Source organism: Myodes glareolus, chromosome 20 (genome assembly GCF_982192425.1).
Source record: "Myodes glareolus chromosome 20, mMyoGla1.1, whole genome shotgun sequence".
Classification (NCBI taxonomy): Eukaryota; Metazoa; Chordata; class Mammalia; order Rodentia; family Cricetidae; genus Myodes; species Myodes glareolus.
The window spans coordinates 15,990,119-16,001,368 of record NC_142045.1 but is presented as its reverse complement, the minus strand read 5'-3'; positions in this window follow the sequence as shown (position 1 = coordinate 16,001,368).

Here is an 11,250-nt window from a genome sequence, read left to right as displayed (position 1 = left end):
TATTTCATATTTTTTACACATTTATATCATTCCTTCCAGCTGTTAAGCTCCTTTACTCATTAGCCATGGTCTCAGTTCTATTATCCTGTGTGATCAACATGAAGATATTCAATAAGCACAGTAGTTAAGTTAACGAGACAAAAATAATTATAAGTCACTAATATTTAGTATAAAAATTTCATCTCACTTAATTCTCACTCTTCCACTACACCTATGAGAATTTAACCACAAGTTAAGTAAAAATTAAATTCTGGTTGTAATGAAATACACTTTAAAACACTATATAGTACCTAGTGCAGAAGGTACAGGATCCCTCCTAGGCTTCTAAGTTTGCTGTTGAGGTCAGACTGTTTATGGCCAGGTAATCTCTTCATAAACATTTTAAGTGGAAAAGAGACCCTGGAAAAGTGTGAAAATGGAGCCTAGAATCCAGAAGATACCATTAGCTATTTAGGGTGCCAGAGACAAGGAATATCTTCAAAGTGGAGCTGTGGCAGGGACTGTCACTAGCCCAAGAAAGAGAATCACATTACAGAGAGCAAAGTACTCATCAAAGTCCTGAGACAAGACATGGAACTACAAGGCTTAATATTGAAACCAAAAAGATTTCAATCGTGTTTTGCTTCAGTATTACCTCACTATGCCCACACACTCTCTTTTGGAGTGGAGTGGTAATATATACACTGTGCCATTGTATGTATCCAATTTTCCTTTGGATTTTACATGGGGTAACAAGAGAACACCTTGAATATCAGAAGAGACTTAGACTATCAACCTTAAATGGTGGTTAGACTGTGAAAGTCTGTAGAGTCTTTAGATAATGAACTAAATGCATTTTTCGTTATGGTATGGCCATGAGCATGGAATGGGTGGACAGAGTGGTGATTTAAATGAGAACGGTACACATAGATTCATATCTTTGAACATCCAAATAGGATACCAATAGCTAATATAGGTTAGAGTATAACAATATAATAGGCTGGGAATTGACTTGCTAGCTCAAAGAAAGAACTGATACATAAGTGTTCTTTTAATCCATCTCTCTACCATTCTCTGATCATAAATATCAAGTTTATAAGGATACTTCAGTCAAATAAAAATTAAAAAGTAAGTTTCAATTTTGCTGATTTTCTCCAGTCATTTAATGCGTGGATATTTTTTAATGCTTTTAATACTTTTTAATACCTTTAAATTTCTTATTTAGAAATACAGGTTCCAGCTTCTCTTTATGCTAGCTCAAAGTTCAGAAGGAAGTCCACAATGGTGTTCCATCAATAAATAACTTCTGCCCACTTGGCTGAATATTATTGGAGCTCACTAGGGAATTTCTCTAACAATTCACAATATGCTAGTTTTCTCTATCACTGGAGCATACAAGTAATATATTCCATTCTGTGAGAGAATAGAGGAAGTTTTTTTTGAGAGTATAATTTACTGAATCATTTGTTTTAAATGAAATTCATGAGATTGGCCAAACTTCTTAAACACTTTGAAAAAATATGGGGAAAATATCTCTCACTTTATTTCTGAGAAGTCAACCTATACTTTCTTGAGATATTTCTTGTCCTTTCTCTTTGCAAGAGGGACTTGACAATCCCATTATCATAATTGCATTCATTCTTCAAGCCTCCAGGAGAAATTAAATATACTGAATTTTGACTGTTTCTGAGTTCTCATTAAAAAAAAACACAAGTAACTTAGCAAAACTCCAACAGAATCAACAAAATTATATGCCACACTTTAGATTCACAACATCAGAAATTTATGTTCTGTGGCAATAAATTTCTTTCTTTCAAATACTCAGAGGAAGTGAGTTTGAGATGAGAAAATAAATTTTAGATACAAAGGGTCACATTCACACATAGCTAACTTCTATTACAACAGACAATTCCAAACAATGTTCTCAAAGCCATCCAATAAAATTAGACCTAGTATAAAAGACAATACACATTGCTGATATATATAGGAATGAACTTTAGTTTTTCACAAATATTTTAAACCTTACTCTCTACTCTAATAATTTTTTAAAAGGCAACAACAACAGTGTATTGAAAAGAAAAAAATTACCAAACTAAGACAATATAAGTAATGATAGTCAATTAAAGTCTTCTTTCTGTTAAACCAACTTAGTTAATTTAATTTTATTTTAAAAATTATTAGTATTTAAATATTATTTTTTGTAATTTATATACCATTTACATTTCTTTGTTTAATTTCATAAATATATACATATATATAATTTTAGGATATAAGTGATGACTAATTTACATATCAGAGAATATTGCCCTAAATTGATTTGAGAAAATGATTAAGTGAAGAATTATAGCAGTTTTAATAACATAAATAAATTTGGATACTAATGTGGAAAATCAGATGTGAGACATAGTTAAACATTTACATAAAGCGCTGGTTTGTATTTGAGCACAGTATACCCTTAATACACTCCAAACATAGTCTTTCCTACCTCCATTGTGAAGAAGCAATCCAAATTTTGCTTGGTAGTATGATTCGAATACCCCTCCTAATACAGTGTTCTTTTCTTAGACTTGTGATTCAAGGGTATCAGAAGTCCAAAGTGGCTGAAGGGGGAGCCTGAGATTCTAGTTCAAAGCAGCTAGAAATAACCAACAGTTATCAATGGCCTCTAATTCATTATCTAGGGGCTGGGTCTGTGACAGTTTTCCTATTTTCAGTGGCATGTCAATGGGTTTTGTCTATTTTTATGTCTTGTGTAAGTGACACTATAGTTGGAGATTCTCTGTCATATGTGGAAACCCAACTTTCCAGGATATGTCCTGATACAACAGCTCTTGTAATCTTTCCGAGCCCTCAAGAAAAAAGCATTGAAGGCAGTTCTTCCCAGAGAGGTGAGTGGTTGCTAGCCTGGGCAGCCTGCCTGCCTCTCCGGGAAGGGAGGACAGCCCTTCCCCCCTCAGCTTCTGCAGCAGGGTCTTCGGTGTTCCAAGGGACCCCTCCCCTCCCCCCACTGCTGCGGGCCCTTTGTCTCCTGAGTCCTGGGAACACCAGCTAGCCCTGTTGCCCTGCTGAGCAGTTCTTCCCAGAGAGGGCTGAGGAGCTCTATCCAGAGAGTGCTGTGAAGTCCTACCCAGAGAATGCTGAGGAGTTCTATCCAGAAAGTGCTGAGGAGTTTCATCCAGAGTGGGGGACATGGGCAGGCGCCAATGCAAGAATTCCTCCAACGACCTGAAAGGCAACATGACATCGCCAGAATCCAGGGAGCTCGAAACTAGAAGAATTGAACACCCTACTCCAGAAGAAATAGAAGAAATCGACTCTAAGCGCTTCTTTATGAAAATAATAGAGGAACTTAAACAGGAGGTGAAAATCTGCCTTAAAGAAATGGAAGATAAGTATAACAAAAAAATTGAGGAAATGAGTAAAGAAATGGAAGAGAAATATACCAAAAAGTTTGAAGAAATGAGTAAATCCGTAAATGAAATTCTGGGAAACCAAGAAAAAACAATCAAACAGGTAATAGAAACAGTTCAAGATTTGAAAACTGAAATGGAGTCAATGAAGAAATCACAAACCGAGGGCCGGCTGGCTATGGAAAATCTGGGTAAACGAACAGAGACTTCAGAAACAAGCCTAACCAATAGAATACAAGAGATAGAAGAGAGAATCTCAGACTCTGAGGACACCATAGAGAAATTAAACACTCTGTCCAAAGAAAACAGCAAATCCAACAAATTCTCATCACAAAACATTCAGGAACTGTGGGACACAATAAAAAAACCAAATCTAAGAATAATAGGAGTAGAAGAAGGAGAAGAATTGCATTTCAAAGATCCAGAAAATATACTCAACAAAATTATAGAAGAAAACTTTCCCATCCTAAAGAACGATATTCCTATGAAGGTTCAAGAAGCATACAGAACACCGAATAGACTGGATCAGAAAAAAACATCCCCTCGTCATATAATAATCAAAACACAAAGCATTCAGACTAAAGAAAGGATATTGAGAGCTGCAAAGGAAAAAGGTCAAGTAACTTATAAAGGTAAACCTATCAGACTTACACCAGACTTCTCGATGGAAACCATGAAAGCCAGAAGGTCCTGGATAGAGGTACTGCAGAAACTAAGAGACAATGGATGCAAACCCAGACTACTTTACCCAGCCAAGCTATTGTTCACTATCAACGGAGAAAACAAAATATTCCAGGATAAAAACAAATTTAAACAATACGTAGCTACTAATCCAGCCTTACAGAGAATACTAGAAGGAAAATCACAACCCAAGGAATCCAACATTCCCAACACTGCCTACATTAACTCAGACATCTAGCAACCCTTCACAAGCACAACTCAAAGAAGGAAAACACATACACGCTACTACCCAAAAAAAAAATGACCGGAGTCATCGATCACTGGTCATTAATATCACTTAATATCAATGGTCTCAACTCACCTATAAAGAGGCACAGACTTAGAGATTGGATACGAAAACAGGATCCAACATTCTGCTGTCTACAAGAAACACACCTCAACCACAAAGACAGACACCTACTCAGAGTAAAGGGTTGGGAAAAGGTTTTCCAAGCAAATGGACCTAAGAAACAAGCGGGTGTGGCCATTCTAATATCTAACAAAATCGACTTCAAACTAAAATCAATCAGAAGAGATGGAGATGGACATTTCATACTCATAACAGGAACAATTCATCAGGAAGAAGTCTCAATCTTGAATATCTATGCCCCTAATATAAAGGCACCCACATATGTAAAAGAAACTCTTCTAGAACTCAAGGCAGTCATCAAACCACACACACTAATAATAGGAGACTTCAACACTCCTCTCTCACCAATGGACAGGTCAAACAGACAGAAACCTAACAGAGAAATAAGAGATTTACTGGAGGTACTGAATCAAATGGACTTAACAGACATCTATAGAACACTCCACCCAAATAGGAAAGACTATACCTTCTTCTCTGCAGCTCATGGAACCTTCTCGAAAATTGACCACATACTTGGTAACAAAGCAAACTTCCACAGAGACAAAAAAATATTAGTGACCACCTGTGTCTTGTCAGATCACCATGGATTAAAATTAGAATTCAACAACAATGGTACCCCCATGAAGCCAACAAACTCATGGAAGTTGAACAGTCAACTACTAAATCACCCCTGGGTCAAGGAAGAAATAAAGAAAGAAATTAAAGTCTTCCTTGAATATAATGAAAACTAAGACACAACGTATTCAAACCTATGGGACGCAATGAAAGCAGTGCTAAGAGGAAAGTTCATAGCACTAAGTGCCCACCTAAAGAAAACAGAGAAAGCACACATTGGAGACTTAACAACACACTTGAAAGCTCTAGAAAAAAAAGAAGCTGATTTACCCAGGAGGAGTAGAAGACTGGAAATAATCAAACTGAGGGCTGAAATCAACAAAATAGAAACACAGAAAACAATTCAAAGAATCAATGAAGCAAAAAGCTGGTTCTTGGAGAAAATTAACAATATTGACAAACCCCTATCCAAACTAATCAAACAGCAGAGAGAGAACTTGCAAATTAATAGGATCAGAAATGAAAAGGGGGACATAACCACAGACACAGAGGAAATTCAGAGAATCATTAGATCTTACTACGAAAGTTTATATGCCACAAAGTTGGAAAATGTAAAAGAAATGGACATTTTTTTAGATAAGTACCATATACCAAAGTTGAACCAAGACCAGGTGAACAATCTAAATAGACCTGTTAGTCGTGAAGAACTAGAAGCTGTTATCAAAAATCTTCCTACCAAAAAAAGCCCAGGACCAGATGGTTTCAATGCAGAATTCTACCAGAACTTCCAGGAAGAGCTAATACCTATACTCCTTAATGTATTCCACAATATAGAAAAAGAAAAGTCACTGCCAAACTCCTTTTATGAAGCTACAGTTACCCTAATACCAAAACCACACAAAGACACAACCAAGAAAGAGAATTACAGGCCAATCTCACTCATGAACATCGATGCGAAAATTCTCAATAAAATACTGGCAAACCGAATCCAAGAACACATTAGAAAAATCATCCATTATGATCAAGTAGGCTTCATCCCAGAGATGCAGGGATGGTTCAACATACGCAAATCTATCAATGTAATCCATCATATAAATAAACTGAAAGAAAAAAATCATATGATCATTTCATTGGATGCTGAAAAAGCATTTGACAAAATTCAACACCCATTTATGATAAAGGTGTTGGAGAGACTGGGGATACAAGGATCATACCTAAATATAATAAAAGCAATATACAGCAAGCCGACAGCTAACATCAAATTGAATGGAGAGAAACTCAAAGCCTTTCCACTAAAATCAGGAACACGGCAAGGCTGTCCACTCTCTCCATACCTCTTCAATATAGTGCTTGAAGTTCTAGCAATAGCAATAAGACAACATAAGGGGATCAAGCGGATTCGAATTGGAAAGGATGAAGTTAAACTTTCGTTATTTGCTGACGATATGATAGTGTACATAAGCGACCCCAAAAACTCTACCAAAGAACTCCTACAGCTGATAAACACCTTTAGTAACATGGCAGGATACAAGATCAACTCCAAAAAATCAGTGGCACTCCTATACACAAAGGATAAAGAAATGGAGAGGGAAATCAGAGAAACTTCACCTTTCACGATAGCCACAAACACCATAAAATATCTTGGGGTTACTCTAACCAAGGATATGAAAGACCTATTTGACAAGAACTTTAAGTCTTTGAAGCAAGAAATTGAGGAGGATACCAGAAAATGGAAAGACCTCCCCTGGTCTTGGATTGGGAGAATCAACATAGTAAAAATGGCAATTCTACCAAAAGCAATCTATAGATTCAATGCAATCCCCATCAAAATCCCATCAAACTTCTTCACAGACCTTGAGAGAGCAATAATCAAGTTTATATGGAAAAACAAAAAACCCAGGATAGCCAAAACAATCTTATACAATAAAGGAACTTCTGGAGGCATTACTATCCCTGACTTCAAACTCTATTACAGAGCTACAGTATTGAAAACAGCTTGGTATTGGCATAAGAACAGAGAAGTCGACCTATGGAATCGAATAGAAGACCCAGATACTAACCCTCAAACCTATGAACACCTAATTTTTGACAAGGGAGCCAAAGGTATACAATGGAAGAAGGAAAGCATCTTTAACAAATGGTGCTGGCATAACTGGATGTCAACCTGTAGAAGAATGAAAATAGATCCATATCTATCACCATGCACAAAACTCAAGTCCAAATGGATTAAAGACATCAACATCAATCTGTCCACTTTGAACCTGATAGAAGAGAAAGTGGGAAGTAGTCTACAAGATATAGGCACAGGAGTCCACTTCCTAAGTAGGACCCCAGTAGCACAGACAATAAGAGAAACAATGAATAAATGGGACCTGCTGAAACTGAGAAGCTTCTGTAAAGCAAAGGACACTGTCAGTAAGACAAAAAGGCTGCCTTCTGACTGGGAGAAGATCTTCACCAACCCCTCATCAGACAAAGGTCTGATCTCCAGAATATACAAAGAACTCAAGAAACTAGACACGAAAACTCTAATTAACCCAATTAAAAAATGGGGTACTGATCTGAACAGAGAATTCACCACAGATGAACTTCGAATGGCCAGAAGACACTTAAGGTCATGCTCAACCTCCTTAGCGATCAGGGAAATGCAAATCAAAACCACTTTGAGATACCATCTTACACCTGTCAGAATAGCTAAAGTCAAAAACACCAACGATAGCCTATGCTGGAGAGGATGTGGGGTGAGGGGAACACTCATCCATTTTTGGTGGGAATGCAAACTGTGCAGCCACTTTGGAAATCAGTGTGGCGGTTTCTCAGGAAACTGGGAGTCAACCTCCCTCAGGACCCAGCAATTCCTCTCTTGGGAATATACCCTAGAGATGCCCAAACATACTACAAAAGCATTTGTTCAACTATGTTCATAGCAGCACTATTTGTAATAGCCAGAACCTGGAAACAGCCTAGGTGCCCCTCAATAGAAGAATGGTTAAAGAAGGTGTGGAACATATACACATTAGAGTTTTACTCAGCGGTAAAAAATAATGACATCTTGAATTTTGCATGCAAATGGATGGACATAGAAAACGCTTTACTGAGTGAGGTAAGCCAGACCCAAAAAGAGGAATATGGTATGTATTCACTCATAAGTGGATTCTAACCATAGTTAAAGGTCTTTGAGCCTATTATTCGTGATCCTAGAGAAGCTAAATAAGAAGACGAACCTGATGAAGATTTTTTAGCTATCCGCCAGGAGGTAGGAAATAGTCAAGAGTCCCAGGTAACCTTGGGTGCATGGGGGTGGGGGGGTGGGAGGGTTGTTGGAAGGGGAGAGGGTTAGAGAGAAGGGAGTAGGGGAGGAATGGAGAAAGCTCTGTTGACCGGGATGGGGGGAAGGGAGGAAGGATGAATGTGGGATCAGGGAAGAATATATTTCAACTAAGGGAGTCATATTAGAGTTTACAGGAAACTTGATTATATATGGGATCCCAGGTCCAAGGAGAGATCCCCAGATTGTTCTCTGGACAGAGGAGGGGGTGCCTGAACCGGCCTTGGCCCGTGACCTTACTGATGAATATTTTGCTTATCACCATAGATCCCTCATCTGGCGTTGGATGACGATACAGATGGAGGCCCGCGTTGTAGCACGGAACTGAGCCCCCCAAGATCCAAATGGAAGGAAGAAAATGACGAAGGACTGCGAGGGGTGCCATCACCCACTGATACAAGGGGTCGGATCTAATGAGAGTTTACCAAGGCCAGATGGACCGTGACTGAACGAGCATGTGATCCAACCAGATTCTCTGAATGTGGCCGGATTTTCTGAATGTGGCTGGCCTGCAGTCTTACTGAGAAGCCATTGACAATGACACTGGGACTGGTTTCCTCTGCATATACTGGATTTTTGGGATCCAATCTGTTTGGATGCTCACCTTCCTGGACCTGGAGGGAGGGGGGAGGAACTTGGACTTCCCACAGGGCAGGAGACCCTGACTGCCCTTGGGGACAAAGAGGGAGGAGAAGAGGGAGGGGGGGAGTGGGAGGGCGTTGGGAGGAGGGGCGTAAATGGAAACTCTTTATAATTTAATAAAATTACTTTCAAAAAAAAAAAAGAAAAAAGCATTGTAAACTTTAGGTCTTGGATTGTATGGTAAGTGTATCAGTTTGGGGTGTGTATTTCTGCAGTGATATTCTATTTTTTCTATGTGACAAGCTGCCTTAGAGTAAAAACATAGGTAGCAGGAATAGATGCATTGTTAATATGTTTCATATTCTCTATATATTGTACTATCTTCCACAATGCTGTCTGACTGTGCTTATGTGTTGAAACATCTACTGGAACATTGGGAGGCTGTCAGGGGGGCTATCCCTGAAGAATACTGACTTCCTTGGGCAGCAGTCAGCAGCCAACAGTTGCCAATAGGTCCACACCTAGGTGTGTTCCTTTGTTATCTACCCCCATACCTAGTGGGATTTTAATTCATAAGTATTATCAGAGCTGCTCAAAGTTCATTCATGAAATGATGCTGTCAAGTATTTTTTGATTTTGATTCTCCAAATAATGTATATGCAGTAAGTCTCCAATTGCTTTTCCCTAGACATTTTTTTTTCATTTTTCATCAGTACAAAAGAAAAAAAAAGCAAAATAATTATCTCAAATGTTTAATTACCAATAATTAAGACCTATGTATCGTAGCACAAATTGTAATTTATCTTAATAATAAAAATTCGGAGTCAGATACTAGTAGGTGAAAGCTGAAGGATCAGAGGAGCAGATTAGCCAGCCATTAGTGAGCTCTTACTTCTACCTCAGTCTGAAATGGCGATCCTGCCTCCAGGAATCTCAGAATGAGGCTGTGTGTGAGAGCTGTCTCCTCCCGTCTTATCTTCCTCTCTATGGCTGGAATTAGAGGAGTGCTCCGCTACCACCCTGTTTCTATTGCAGACCAGTGTGGCTTACAGTGTCACCACTGTAAGTGTAAGTAGTCAGTCTGTAAGGCTGACCAGTGGTGCTATTTTACTCTCTGGGCTTCAGGCAAGCTTTATTTATTAAAATACAAATGAGATATCACTACACAGTATAGAGGAAAGTTTCAAAGAAAAATTGCAAAAATATGTTCAAGTTTATCATGTCATAAAAGAGCTTTTTAGACACTAAGGCCCTGGAAACAGGAAGGAGTGTGTTCACTGACAGTCAGGCAGAACATGTCTGGAAGATGAAAAGGACTATAGTTTATCAGTCACCAACAGAAAGCACCATGCTAAGGCCTGTCACATTTCCTTGACATTCCGTCATGTATTTCATCCCTCTGTGAGAGGGCAGAGCACATTTTACATGAGGGCATACAGGGGCAAGGGCCACAGATAACTTTTCTTGGTTTGCTTTTATGCCTTCATTTAGAAAAGAAGATTCAAGGGAAAGATAAAATCTTTCTCCTGTTTTCAATGGTTTTTCAAATTATCTCTTCATTGCAATGTGTTCTATAGCCTGTCAACAACCTAATTAAGTTCTGTCTAAATATGATTTTTTAAGTTAATTAAACTTAAATTTTATTTACCTTCTAAGTTCTGTAAATTGTAACTTTCACTACATTTAGAAAAATCCATTCAGCGTTTCTTTTTTAGATCTTGAATACTATGAAAAAATACCTTTAAAAAGTAAGAATTTATTTTGTTTAAGCATTTTATAGGGCTTGACTCATTGACATTTAGAATCATATGTTTGTGTAGAGCATCAGAGTGAAGAAAATGTGTGTAAAAAATGCTACTATTCACCATATCATGAAAGAAACCAGAGAATTTATTTTTGTTTTTCATAAATTTATTTGTATTTTTAAAAACAATCTTTTCGTATTTTACATATTAGTCCCAGGTCTCACTTCCACCATTTTTCCCTGCTCCCACCACTTTACTCCCCCCGCTACTATCCTCCATCCACTCCTCAGAGAGGGTAAGGCTACCCATGGGGACTCAACAAAGTCTAGCATCACTTTGAGGCAGGACCACGGTCTTCCCCACCCTATCTAGGCTGAGGAAGGTATCCCTCCAAAGATAATGGCATCCAAACGGCCAGTTCGAGAGCTAGAGAAAAATCTTGATCCCACTACCAGTGTCCCAACAGACATCCCCATCCACCCAGATGCAAAGGGCCTAGTTTGGTCCTATGCTGGTTTCCTTGCTGTCAGTCAGGAGTCAGTGAGTTCCCATTATCTCAGG